The following is a 14,206-nucleotide window of genomic DNA, read 5'->3' as shown; positions in this document are numbered from 1 at the left end:
TCTGTGCCCTAGAGTATATGTGACCCGCCCATTTGTGTGACTGTGGCACTGCTACTTGCTCCATCTGAAGTCTTTTTTTGCCTTGAATTGAAAGGAATTAACTTTGGAGGAACCCAGTTAACTTAGCTTGTGAGATAGATACATTTAATACCATACTGTGGAACATTCTGAGCAAAGCAATAAGATCTCCATGGAGACAAGCAGGAAGTAAGCCCTCCATCAGAAAAGTTACGCAGTCCACTTTTAAAGATTACATTTTGTCAGCTACTGTCACAGTCTATGACACTCGTGGACCCTTATTGTATATTTTTAACATTTTGAAGTCAGCTGACGTTCAGTTTAAACCTTTGGAACAGGACCATAAACGCCATCACAAAAGTTCTGCTCTGCCGGGCTCTGCTGCTTATGCTTATGGAATGCTGCAAGTCACAATAGTGGAGTTTAAATATATATATTTTTTTCATTTGTGCCAAAATAGTGATGCAACACTGCTGATCCCATACGTGTATCACAATTTAAGAATGAAATAAGTGAAGAGCAGTTGGCATGTATGGGGGGTAGGGGAAAATTTTCAAATAAATGATGTCTTGAATGCAGGTGAATAAACCACTTAAACATACATTAATCACTCTAAATTTAGAATATGTTTTATTTAAGAATTGTCAAGTTATGGTTTATGTTAAGGAACAAAAATACAATAATTAGTGTATTTTTTATATTATTTTGATTTGCATTCAGTTTATTTATCATCTGAGGGTTTTAATAGACTTTATTCCCTGCTGCTATTATCACGTTCAATTAAATCAATATTTTTAGCTGTCAATGTAAATTATATTTTGAGTAGTCTATATAGCTATAGTAATAAAATAAGTAATATTAACATATAACGCTGGTTGCTAGCTTGAATTTAGGTGTAGTTTAATCAAATATGAACATGATAATTACATGAATAGTAGAAATGCCTTAATTAAATAAATAGAACTATCTGCAGGACATATTACACAGCACACCTGCAGAGGGCAGTGTTGTTCCACAAACCTCAGATCCATTTTTCGCACTCAGCTTGTTCATTTAAAAATGGATCTGAGTCTCTCCCAAGCCCCCGAAGCCAAGATGGCCGCCATTGAAACCTATGGAGCTGCTCATTGGCGCATGGTTCCAAAAAAGTTTTTTAGTTCCGCATTACTTCCTGAATACCGGTATATCTCCTCCCACTTTTGTGACGTCATCGCCGTGAGGCTTTGACGTCGGGAGCGCGCACGTCACAGCAGCGTGAACGACTGAGAAGAGTCAACACGGACTTTTGGAATGATTCGGCTTGAAATAGTCTGTTTACGTAACGTATAATGATGAATTGTTATATCCATCTATAAATATACATGTATCATGTTGTAAAGCTCTGATATTTAAGAGAATTATAGAGAAGTGTTAAGATAAAAAGTCTGGTTTAATGACAATGAATTACATTTAGAGGTCGAATAACGTCCTCATCATTTTCTGTAGTTTTTGGTTTGGGTATTTATTTTGTTATTAACTTTTACACATTTATGTACATAATATAATTTGGCCAATATGCATTTTTTTAATCAGATGAGAAGAAATATAAAATATAATCATCGATTCTGTTACATAATTGAGTTAAGCAGTATTTAATTATATTCAGTTTCCTTTTGTGTCGTTTTTGTATCATGTCAATCTTTAATAAATACAAAACACATTTGTTTATTAATGTATTTAATAAGAATAATGAACTTGTTCAATAAATGCAAATCTGATTATAACTACCAATGATAAATTGATTTTAGCCAGTTTTAGTTGAGTTTTAAAGCTCCAATGAGTTTTAAAGCTACAATGTGGGAGTCCCTTATTAAGGAGTTTTGGAGTCTGTGTACTATTACTATTATCATCATTAATAGAATCAGAAAATGTATTGCCATTGTCAAAGAACAGAATTCACAAACAGTGGAACTTGCTTTGGTGATTCAGTGCAACATAAAAATATTAACAATGATAAAACAACCTGTATAAGTCAAATAGAACAAACTGAATAAGATAAGATATTCCTTTATTGTCCACACAAGGGGAAATTTTGTTGTTGCAACACAGTAGATACAGAGGAAAAGGACAGATAACTTATAGGAAGTTTAAAAAACACTCTTAATAGATCAATCTTAATAGAAGAACTCTTATAAACAAAAACTCCTATGGACAGAACCTCTCATACCTTAATAAGGAATGGAGGTGGAAAATAAAGATAAAATAAAAACAGCGTAAGACAAAATAATACTAAAAATAATAGTAAAAAAAACACTCTTTTTACATCAGTTATATGCACATGAATGTGACATTATTGCGTTAAATACTGAATATCTCAGTATTTAACAAGACTTTGTTTCCATGGCACGCAGTCTTCTGGTGGAAAGGACTTCAGTAACTGCTCCGTTCAGCTCCATCGTTTGACTGAGGGACAAACAGAACATGTCACAGCTTTAGATTATACAAGTCATAGAACATACACTTCATATGTTTAGATCATACAAGTCACATAACATACACTTCATATGTATTAGATTTATACAAGTCATAGAACATACACTTCATATGTTTAGATCATACAAGTCACATAACATACACTTCATATGTATTAGATTTATACAAGTCATAGAACATACACTTCATATGTTTAGATCATACAAGTCACATAACATACACTTCATATGTATTAGATTTATACAAGTCATAGAACATACACTTCATATGTATTAGATTTATACAAGTCATAGAAGATACACTTCACATGTTTGTCCTGAAGCTGCTTTACAGACACATGTGACACAGCAGTGGCTCTTTTGAAGAACAATTATCATTTAGTTTTTTTGGTCATAACAAAACAGACATTTTATAAATTCAAAGTACTGATTCTACACTGTTTACTTTTAGTCGAGGCACAAGTTAATATTAAAATACCTTTTGCTTTGGAGTCGTCAGGAGTTTACTTGAGATGACTCTGTCTGCAGTGACCTGTAGTGACCTGCAGTGACCTGTAGAGACCTGTAGTGACCTGTAGTGACCTGTAGAGCTCTGGACAGCACAGACAGACTAAACTCACTGGTCAGCACTCTGAAGATGAGAAAGATACTCATTAGAACATTGATATATTCTGCACATTTAACAGAGAAAAGCTGGAATATGTTATTGACAGATTTACATTTCGCTCTGTAACACAAAAGTTCCTCTTTTCACATTATTTTTTAAAGCTAGAACCAAATGTCATTTACTTATGCATAAGTGTAAACCTTAGAAGTTAGAACATAACTGACATGTTTGCTAAATCTCTACATATTCCATAGAAGTAAATCCATGACATTCCTATAGAAAACAAGCGTGTGCTTTGCTGTTTAAACACTTCATTATTAAATGGGTAATAAAACCTCAAATGTCGTCTCAGCCCCTGTAAGTACAGGACTGTCACTTTTACATACGTTTACATTTATATGTGTAAGGTATGACCCATTTCAGCAGGTTATATTGGTAGTTTTTTTATAGCACATAATACAAACATCACTTTATTTCCCTTCTTTCTCTAGTTTTCCTTGATCTGTGCATAACCTCCTGTCTCTTAGAACATTTAGTAAGAGAAATAATTAGTTATTTATTTGCAGAAGCACGAGCCATCACGACGTGTTGTTGCATGTTTGTGTAGCTAAACTTTAGCTTACGTTAGCTCGTGTTAGCTCGTGTTAGCTCGTGTTAACTTGTGTTAACTGTGTAATTGTTGTTTTACACTTCATATGGAACGATGTGTGAAACGTGAGGAATGACATACAAACACAACTTACGTGTATCGTGGTCTCGTCACTTTCTTCTGCTTGTGTTTAGTTTCCGTCACATGTTCTCCTGAGGCTCGTTCATGAGGGTGACGTGCGCGCTCGGTGCGCGTACACCGTTCTCCAGGAGGTTAAAATTGTATATTTTAAGTATTTTAGAAACAGTTAAAGAGTGAAATTCCTTCTATTTTATTTTTAGACTAAAAACAATTTAGCATCTTTGGTAATTTTAGAGGCCAAACTCTTGAAATGGTCAAACCAACAGGCTGCATTCTGCGAAGTGGCCACTACTCAATTTGGAGCCAGAGGCAGAGGGGGCGTACCCTATCCAGAAAATATAATACATCCATGGTCTCTCCTTTCTAAATTCCACTCAAACACACATCCGTCCCTTGTCTGTATCTGAAAGGAGCCGAGTTCATGGAGGATCATGGCTGAAAAACATGTTCTTTTTTCAAAGGACTTGGACAGTTGAAAGAAGCAGAGCTGTAGCATATGCCATCCTCCTCCTCCGTAAATGAGTTTGCAGCTCGTCGTCAGAGGAACTATTGTTATGACGATTTGTGTAGTGTCTAGATCAATGTTTCTCAAACCGTGATTTGTGCTTCACACCAAATACGATCCAATAAAAACATTTTTTTTAGACTACAACATTTTATTGTCAAAACAAAAATAATAGCTTCTTTAAAGGTGCACTGCGTTACTTTTTCTGGTGGAGGTCTTTGTATGGTGGATGCTATTGCTTTGCTAAGAAAGTTTCACTGTATGGCATTAAATGTATTATCTTTGTCCATGGAGACAAACAAGTGATATCATGTTAAGGTAAAGGTCAGATCTGTGGAGAGAGGAACCTGCTCACAGTAATGATGCATTTTCTTGGAATTCTTTTTCTTTGATTTATTTTTGGTCAATACAAAACACAACAGATATAAGTTGCTACATTTTTTTTAGTTTTGTGATGCCACACTGAAATCTTCTGTGCTGTTTACAAGTCCATAAATCATGACCAGACAAATCACATAAATTACAACTGCATTCTTACATTGGCATCACGGGATAACTATATATTTATCTCTGCTGTGTAACTCCCTATGCAGCCACTAGATGGAAATCTAGTTCAACTCTTGGCGGGGAAAACACCTGACGAATATGACATTTGTGTGCTTATTTTTTAGACCACATTCTTCCATGTTCTAAAACATGGAATGCCAATTCAAATGCCCAAACAACACAAATAATCCATAGTATGTGTCCTTTAATTTCACCATGTGGTCCCAAAACTATATCAAGGAAAGGAAAGGATACACGTTTTAGCATCAATTAGTATCCAATAATCAATATTTTAGACAAATCTAGATCAAACGAGAAGGCTTTTATCCTGAAGAAGACTATTTGTCTCTCCTCTCATGTAATATAGCTAATAAACCAATTCAAACCCATCTAAGCTTCACGTGATTACCTTCCATGCGTGTAAATTACTTCAAATGAGCTCGTCTCTCATGTGCAATTGAACCAGTAATGCAGCATCTGTCGTTCAGTATGAGAGGCAGACAGCTTTGGACGGTGCTAGAGGTGTGGGCTTCACGCGATGCGATTTCTCATTGCACAATTGTTATTAGCATGTCAGAATGAATCAGAGTTACCAGGACAGTAAGGTGTGCTCCTCACGTGTACACAGAGGGACACATAATTGAAAACATTTGGTTGTGAGTGGGCTATGTATCATTTTTGCTCCATTTTTCTTTCTCTTCTGAGACTGAGGACGCCAGCGAGAACCAGATGAGACGGATTTCACAACCTCCAAAAAATCCTGAAAAGTGTAAAATGCAACATCTGCTCCTTAGATTTCACTGTTTACCCTGGACGTTTATGACGCTAGATTTACACATTCTCTGTGAGATTTCAAAAACTGTAGAAAATAAATCAGTCCCCTAAGACCAAATATTGAACTTTCAATCGGTCAAACAAAACAAATGAGCAATAACTTTAACATGGTATGTCATTACCTCAGCTGTTATGCAAAAAAATATGTAAAGGAAAGTGAGCCAAGGTCACGCAGATTGTTTTAGTTGGGGACGGCGCGATAAGTCACGTGACGCATGAAAAGATAAACACACATTCTTTTCCAAGCGCCACTGTTTCTGAGATAACGTCACTCCTTCCAAATATTATGGCTAAGCATGGAGGAGCTAAACAGCTGATTGTGCACGTGGGTGCAGTGGACATGCGGCGGGAACAGACTGAAGTTTTGAAAAAAAGACATTCATAAGTGGACCTCTTCCAAACATCGACAGGAGGATAAACAAGTTCAGCCGGCTTCTTCAGCTGAACACATGGCTGTCCAAAGAGTGTACCCCTAGAGGACTACACTACATTGAGAACTTCTAACTATTCTGGAAACGAGAGGACCTGTTTAAGAGAAATGGCCCCCACCTATGCAGAGGTGGAGTGAGGGTGCTGACAGAGAACCTGCTCCACGCTCTGAGGCATTGGACTGGGCCTGGACAGGGTCCTGAGCAGATAGTTAGAGAAGAGAGGAATGAGAGAAGAATTCCTGCTCCATCGGCCAGAGACCGAGCCAATGTTTCAACATCAAAAGCACCACAACCTCAGCCTCCACCAAAGGATTCATCAGCAGCTGCTCCACCACCACCAGCAAAGGATTCAGCTCCAGCTGCTCCACATTCACCTCCACCGTCTCCAGCAAAGGAACAATCTTCAAAGGCCTTGGACCCATCTGTGACAAGCCCAACAACATCCCTGTCATCGCCCCTGCCTTCACACCAGCCCTGGGTTCCCCCTGCAGCATCTACTCCCACTAAAGATTCATCATTCTCCTTCTCATCTCCACTCTCACCCATGGGCCTTCCCAGCCATTTTGAAAGTCTGATCAAATCAGGCATTAAGATGGCTCCACTCACGCCCAATATAGCAAGGGCTATGTCAATACGTATCAACTCTTCCCTGCACAAGCCGACTACACCAACAAAAGCCCCACCACCCATCCCCCCTCACCTCTCACCTGGTCCCAAACTCTCCTTGGCTACAAAAGCCCCACCACCCATCCAACCTCGCCTTTCACCTGGTATCTCCCATAGCTAGGATGCACTGGGTCTCAGCGTTGCCAGGACTTATTGTCACATTAAAAATCAAACCAACCCGGGGCCCTATGTAAAAAGAGCCCCCCCTAGTGCTATTTCTGTAGTCACATCATCACACAGATGGAAAAACAAAATGCGAGCCAGGCCCAATCTGAGAAATGTGATTCATATTCCCTGTGAAAAGATAAAGCCCAGTCCCACTGAAACTAGTCTGAAACTTGCTATGCTAAATGTCAGATCCTTATGTAACAAATCTCTCTTAATAAATAATTTTATTTCTTCTTATAATCTTGATTTTATGTTTTTAACTGAAACATGGCTTGACAAAAACACAGGAAATGTAGTTCTGATAGAATCTGCTCCACCCAACTTTAAGTTTGAATCTGAAACACGAGAAAACAAAAAAGGGGGTGGAGTCTGTGCTGTCTTTAGAGATGAAATAATTGCCCGCAGGTTGTCTTTTGGGGTGTTTTCATCATTTGAGTATGTATCCTTTAAAATGGAGCTAAAACGGTCTCCATCCATTCTCTTCATTGTTTTATACAAGCCTCCCCAGCACTGCCAACGTTTTATTGATGATTTTACTGAGATGCTTTCAGTCGTATGCACAGACTTTGATGGTTTGGTCATTACAGGTGATTTCAATGTGCATGTTGATAATATTTGTGACAGAAACGCTAAAGAGCTTGATGCTGTCCTTGAAACCTTCAGTCTTACTCAGCATGTGAGAGGCCTCACCCACAGCAAAGGACACACTCTAGATCTCATAATTACAAAGGGGGTAAATATTTCAAATGTTAATGTGATCGATGTTGCTCTGTCTGATCATTTCTGTGTCTTCTTTGACCTGTCTGTTTCTCCCAAACCTCCGGTTGGTCCTGCAGTTGTTCAGAGGAGACACATAAGTGATGGCACAGGTGCACTGTTTATGGAAATGATAAACTTTGAAAATGTCTCATGTTCTAATGTAAATGATTTGTTGAACTCTGTTACATCTAGTGTTTTGAATGTTCTGGACACCATCGCCCCTATAAAGGCTAAAATGGTTAAAAATAAGCAGAAGGCGCCGTGGAGAAATGATGATTCGTTCAGGGCACAGAAAAGGGAGTGCCGCAGGGCCGAACGGAAATGGCGCAAGTCAAAGCTCCAGGTTCAAAAAGAGATTTACAAATAAAAGCTGAACATGTACAACCTAATCTTATGTAGAACTAGGGAAAGATATTTTTCTGAAATAATTGGAAGCTGCAGTAACAACTCGCGTGTCCTGTTTGCCACAGTAAACAGATTAACAAACCCTCCAGCTCAGCTGCCGTTAGAACTCATTTCCACATCCAAGTGTAATGAGTTTGCATTATTCTTTAATGACAAAGTTCAGGGCATTAAAAATGCTATAAATCCCACAATGCAAAAAATTACCCTAAAACCACCAAGACACTTAGAGCTAACTCACTTTGCACCAGTAACTGACAAAACTGTCCATGAGATCATCACCAGTCTGAGTTCATCTACATGCTGCCTTGATGTGTTACCCACCAGATTTCTAAAGTCTGTGCTGAACAGTTTGTTAGCACCATTCACTCACATAGTTAACATGTCGCTTCAATCTGGAACATTCCCAATGTCTTTGAAAACTGCGGTCATAAAGCCTCTCCTAAAGAAGAGCAGTCTTGATGCCGCAGTACTGAGTCATTACCGGCCCATCTCTAATCTGCCATTTTGGGGCAAAGTCCTTGAAAAGGTTGTTTACCAACAGCTCACAGATTTCCTCTTAATAAACAACTCATTTGATGTTTTTCAGTCAGGTTTTAGACCTCATCACAGCACTGAGACTGCTCTTGTCAAGGTGACAAATGACATCCGCCTGAACACTGACACGGGCAAAGCCTCAGTCTTAATTCTGTTAGATCTGAGTGCTGCTTCTGACACTGTCGATCATGGGATCCTCTTACAGAGACTAGAGGACTGGGTGGGCATCACTGGCACTGCCCTAAACTGGTTAAGGTCCTATCTGGAAGACAGGAAGTACTTTGTTGAAATTGGTAGCTGTGTCTCAGACCACATGACCCTGACCTGTGGAGTGCCCCAAGGGTCAGTCCTGGGTCCCCTTCTGTTCAACCTCTACATGCTGCCGTTAGGTCAGTTGATACGCAGTGAAAATGTGTCCTATCACAATTATGCAGACGACACTCAGATCTATGTTTCACTATCGGCAGGTGACTATGGACCAGTAGATTCACTCTGTCACTGCATCCAACAGATCAGTTTGTGGATGCAAAACAACTTTCTCCAGCTGAACTCAGACAAGACTGAAATAATCGTTTTTGGCCCACAGAAACAAAGAGAAAGTGTTAGCGGTCACCTCCAGAGTCCCGCTCTAAAACCTACAAACCAAGTTAGAAATCTGGGGGTAATAATGGACTCAGACTTGAACTTTAATAGCCACGTCAAATCAATAACATCAGCAGCTTTTTACCATCTAAAAAACATTGCCAAAATCAAAAATATACTGTCAAAACCAGATTTAGAGAGACTTATCCATGTGTTTGTCTCCAGTAGATTAGACTACTGTAACGGCCTGCTCACTGGCCTCTCCAAACGAGCTGTAAAACAGCTGCAGTACATCCAGAACGCTGCTTCTCGGGTCCTGACTAGAATCAGGAAGTATGATCACATTAGTCCTGTTCTCAGGTCTCTGCACTGGCTCCTGTGGCTCAGAGAATAGACTTTAAAGCAGCTCTGCTTGTGCACAAGTCTCTCCATGGCCTAGCACCAAAGTACATCTTGGATATGTTAGTGCCATATGAACCAACTCTGAGGACCTCAGGGACCGGCCTCCTGCTGGTGCCCAGAGTCAGGACTAAACATGGGGAATCTGCGTTTCAGTTTTATGCAGCTAAAATCTGGAACAGTCTTCCTGAAGATGTGAGACAGGCTTCTACTCTGACAATGTTCAAATCTAAGCTAAAAACAGTTTTGTTTAGCTGCGCATATGACTGAAAGGATTTTTTCTTTGCACTCTTCTCTTTTGTTTGTGATTTTATTAGTTTAGAAAATCAGTTGGATTGATAATTTTTAATTTAGTTAATTTTATTGTATTTCTGTAATTTCTTTGTGATTTGAATGCATTTTTCCTGCTGTGTGAAGCACTTTGAATTGCCTTGTGTATGAAATGTGCTCTACAAATAAACTTGCCTTGCCTTGCCTTAAATAGTGGTCAAGGGTGTTGAACTCAAATGGTAACAAATGTTGAAACTATTCGAATGTGTATGTAGGGTAAAACTAAAATGTCTTATCTTGTCTCTGAATGAAAAAAACAAACAAAAAACCTTCCTATGTTTAAAATCTAATGTCTAAAGATGTTTTTTTAAAGCAGCACTTTTTACTTTATTGATGCCACCTGCTTGTTTCCATGGAGATGTTACTGGCTTGCCACCAGGCCAAGTTACAGGTCAGATAAAAAAGCAAATAAATATAATTGGTAACATCAGGAAAAAGAAACATGAGAAACTGGAGACATCTCAAGGGCTCAGAGAAGAGCTGGAGGCGTAGAAGGTGAAGGCCAAAGTGGTGCCTATGGTCATCAGAGCGAGGCAGTGACCCCCAAACTGGCAGAGGCTAAACGTGTAGTCTGGCATATTTCTTCCATTTCTTCACATGTATTAATTTTGAGGGCATGTCATTAATTCATTTTTGCATTTTTAGAATGTCAATTATTATGTCGGCCCAGTCCTTGATCAGTGCAGTTTGTGTTGTACATTTTTTTGTGATTGGCCCTCTTTCTTGCTGCTAAAAGTGTTCTCCAAAACATCCATTAATTGTATCCATGGCAGGAGTTCTTTATCATTTCTGCTCATTTATTTAATGTTTGTCACATGATTAAAATACAGTTTACAGCTACAGATCATTATATTTTGTCCCAAGAGGTTAAGTTGATACTGCATGGAACACATCAGTAAACGAATTATGAAACAAATTATGAATAGGTGTGAGAGTGGGCCGGCACTCACAATCCAATCAAGCCGTTGCGTGCCACCCCACTTAAAAGTAATACACTCCTCTGATGTGCTTTAATAATGCCATTTCTATTCAGAAGAGGAAGGCCTGCAACACTGCTGTTGCAACTGTGTGCGTGTTTTTTTGAGTGATTTGCCATTATGCTCATTCACGTAAACCAGCATAACTGGCTGCATCAAATGTCTCCTCTTTCTGCCAAATTTATTTTCAGGCTTCCTGTTTTTGGCACTGTTTACGTGTGTAACACATTTAATACATTCGAGCCACACATCTGTTGAGTCATAATAATTATTAAAAAAAAAAAATTGAATTCGGCCTTACAACGTCGAAAAACCATCAGTTTTGAAGTGCAAGGTACAATAACACTATACAGTTTCCGTAATAATTAGCTCTAAGAGACTCCATGGCACGCTGCATTTTTGACATCTTGAGGTATATCTGATGATTAGTTATATTATTACCTTCTGGTGCAGAGTTGTGGCGAGAATCTCCATCTGGTGGGCCGGGACCCCACGTCTTCGGCGAGAAGAGACTGCGTTTCTCCGCTTTGGGTTTGCCTGCCATGTTAGCTCTTTTAGCCTTGTTAGCTTTGTTAGCTTGTCACGCGGGCTGTTTTCCAATGGGACTGTGGGCTTTGTTTGTTTTGGTCCCGTAGTGTTACTTGTTTCTTCCTTGTTTACTCATCTTCTGTTCTTCTTCTTTAGCATTAGGTGGGTCAAATGATGATTTGAAGTTTTGCTTTGTGAGAGGTGCGTCTGCGCAATGCGCCACCATATTCAAATACTCATATTCTTCACAGTATATATTTTAGATTCTTCTGTACATTCTTTGGCATTCCACTTCTGAAGGCTCAGAAGTGACGACAGAAATCTTTCAGGTGACTTCCTCATGAAAGACATAGAGAGAAGGGTTTTGCAGCTCTGTAAAATATAAAACATTTCTCCACAAATACCTACTTGATTGGTGTAAATCATTTATTCTATTGTGATTTAAACCTATAGTATCTTTTTCAAGTTTTTTCAAATCACTTTGAACATGATATGAATATTATAATAATTGAAAGAAAATTTAGACTTTTTTTTTCTTCTTTTTTTTAAGTGTGTGCTTTTTGTGGTACACTGCACAAACAAGTTAAGAGTAAATTATAATTTAGAAAAAAACATGATTGATCAAACTAATTGTGTAAATAGGCTTTCACACTGCTTGTAGCACCGCCCCTCCTGTCTTGTTGCCGTGGAGCTGTCTCTCATCACAGAAACAAGTCCAGACTGTTTCTTCCCTGCGGATTGTCAGCTCATTTTGTTCACCTCCAGGACCTCGTTCTATCTAAGCATCGTTCGTCACAGGAAACCAAGCTCTGGTTCTTCTTTTCATCCTGATCCAGTTTGGGCCCTGAGTTTGACCCAGTGTGACACTCTGCTCTCCAAAGACGAGACTGACAACAAACGGTCTTTCATTTAACAACATCTGCGATACAAAGACCTAAAATTTAGCAGTTCTGTGCATCAGAGCTTCGGTACTGGAATGAGTCTCAGTATTTAAAGGGATGTTTAGAATGGAAATGACTGTACTCTTGTGAATATAACCTTGCGGCTTATTTGTTGTACTACATTTATCAATTTACTGAACCAACCTGGTTCCAGTTTCAAAAAGTTGCAGCGCTGAAGGCTGTTGGAAGTGATTTTTTTGATGATGGAAAGAAAGATTCACACATGTAATACACCATCTGAATCAATGAAACCAAAAGAGTTGAATAAACTCAATAATTCCATGATTGGAACAGGCTCTTGGGTATTTTTTAGATTTCTTATTGACAACTGCCTGAGGAAGTAAGTTACTATAGACCTTTAGGGTTTAGAACTTTAACACCCACAGCACATCAATAACATTAGCTGCCTTTTACCATCTAAATAATCATCCAAAATATAGTGTCTTAACCAGACTTGGAGAGACTTATTCATGCGTTTGTCTCCAGTAGATTAGACTACTGTAACGACCTGCTCACTGGTCTCTTCAAACGAGCTGTAAAACAGCTGCAGTACATCCAGAATGCTGCTGCTCGGGTCCTGACTAGAACCAGGAAGTATGATCACATTAGTCCTGTTCTCAGGTCTCTGCACTGGCTCCCTGTGGCTATGAGAATAGACTTTAAAGCAGCTCTGCTTGTGTACAAGTCTCTCCATGGCCTAGCACCAAAGTACATCTTGGATATGTTAGTGCCATATGAACCATCTCAGACTCTAAGGACCTCAGGGACCGGCCTCCTGCTGGTGCCAGAGTCAGGACTAAACATGGACCGACCTCTTGTTGGTGCCAGAGTCAAGACTAAACATGGACCGGCCTCCTGCTGGTGCCAGAGTCAGGACTAAACATGGACCGACTTCCTGCTGGTGCCAGAGTCAGGACTAAACATGGATCGGCCTCCTGCTGGTGCCAGAGTCAGGACTAAACATGGATCGGCCTCCTGCTGGTGCCAGAGTCAGGACTAAACATGGACCGACCTCCTGCTGGTGCCAGAGTCAGGACTAAACATGGATCGGCCTCCTGCTGGTGCCAGAGTCAGGACTAAACATGGACCGGCCTCCTGATGGTGCCAGAGTCAGGACTAAACATGGACCGGCCTCCTGCTGGTGCCAGAGTCAGGACTAAACATGGATCGGCCTCCTGCTGGTGCCAGAGTCAGGACTAAACATGGACCGGCCTCCTGCTGGTGCCAGAGTCAGGACTAAACATGGACCGGCCTCCTGCTGGTGCCAGAGTCAGGACTAAACATGGACCGGCCTCCTGCTGGTGCCAGAGTCAGGACTAAACATGGACCGGCCTCCTGCTGGTGCCAGAGTCAGGACTAAACATGGACCGGCCTTCTGCTGGTGCCAGAGTCAGGACTAAACATGGACCGGCCTCCTGCTGGTGCCCAGAGTCAGGACTAAACATGGACCGGCCTCCTGCTGGTGCCAGAGTCAGGACTAAACATGGACCGGCCTCCTGCTGGTGCCAGAGTCAGGACTAAACATGGACCGGCCTCCTGCTGGTGCCAGAGTCAGGACGATACATGTTTTAGTGTCCTGTTAAAAAAAATATTTTAATTGATAGAATGCGACTGATGACATTAATGTTCAATCCATATAAGATCAACCATCATTTCTGGTGTTGCAATAGTTTTCAATGTTTTCATTTGAACACATAGTAGATGTTTCCCTTCAATGGAAAAGCCAACTCTGCAGATTCAGGGCTGTAATTGAAATTTGCCTAAACTCCAGACTC

General features: G+C 39.9%; 1 long non-coding RNA gene across 1 annotated transcript; it reads right to left on the bottom strand.

Moving 5' to 3' along the window:
* Nucleotides 1-2,103: 2,103 nt before the first annotated feature.
* Nucleotides 2,104-3,906, bottom strand: LOC140379587 (uncharacterized). The gene is made up of 3 exons (XR_011930543.1): nucleotides 3,840-3,906; nucleotides 2,968-3,120; nucleotides 2,104-2,460 (listed from the first exon to the last, which is right to left on the bottom strand). It is a non-coding gene; the product is annotated as an uncharacterized lncRNA (long non-coding RNA).
* Nucleotides 3,907-14,206: the final 10,300 nt, after the last annotated feature.

This window comes from Eucyclogobius newberryi, unplaced genomic scaffold (genome assembly GCF_026437365.1).
Source record: "Eucyclogobius newberryi isolate DKJ021-1_F unplaced genomic scaffold, fEucNew1.0.hap1 SCAF_425, whole genome shotgun sequence".
Lineage (NCBI taxonomy): Eukaryota > Metazoa > Chordata > Actinopteri > Gobiiformes > Gobiidae > Eucyclogobius > Eucyclogobius newberryi.
Note: the sequence above shows the minus strand (reverse complement) of the source record. Positions and strands in the feature narration are given on the sequence as shown.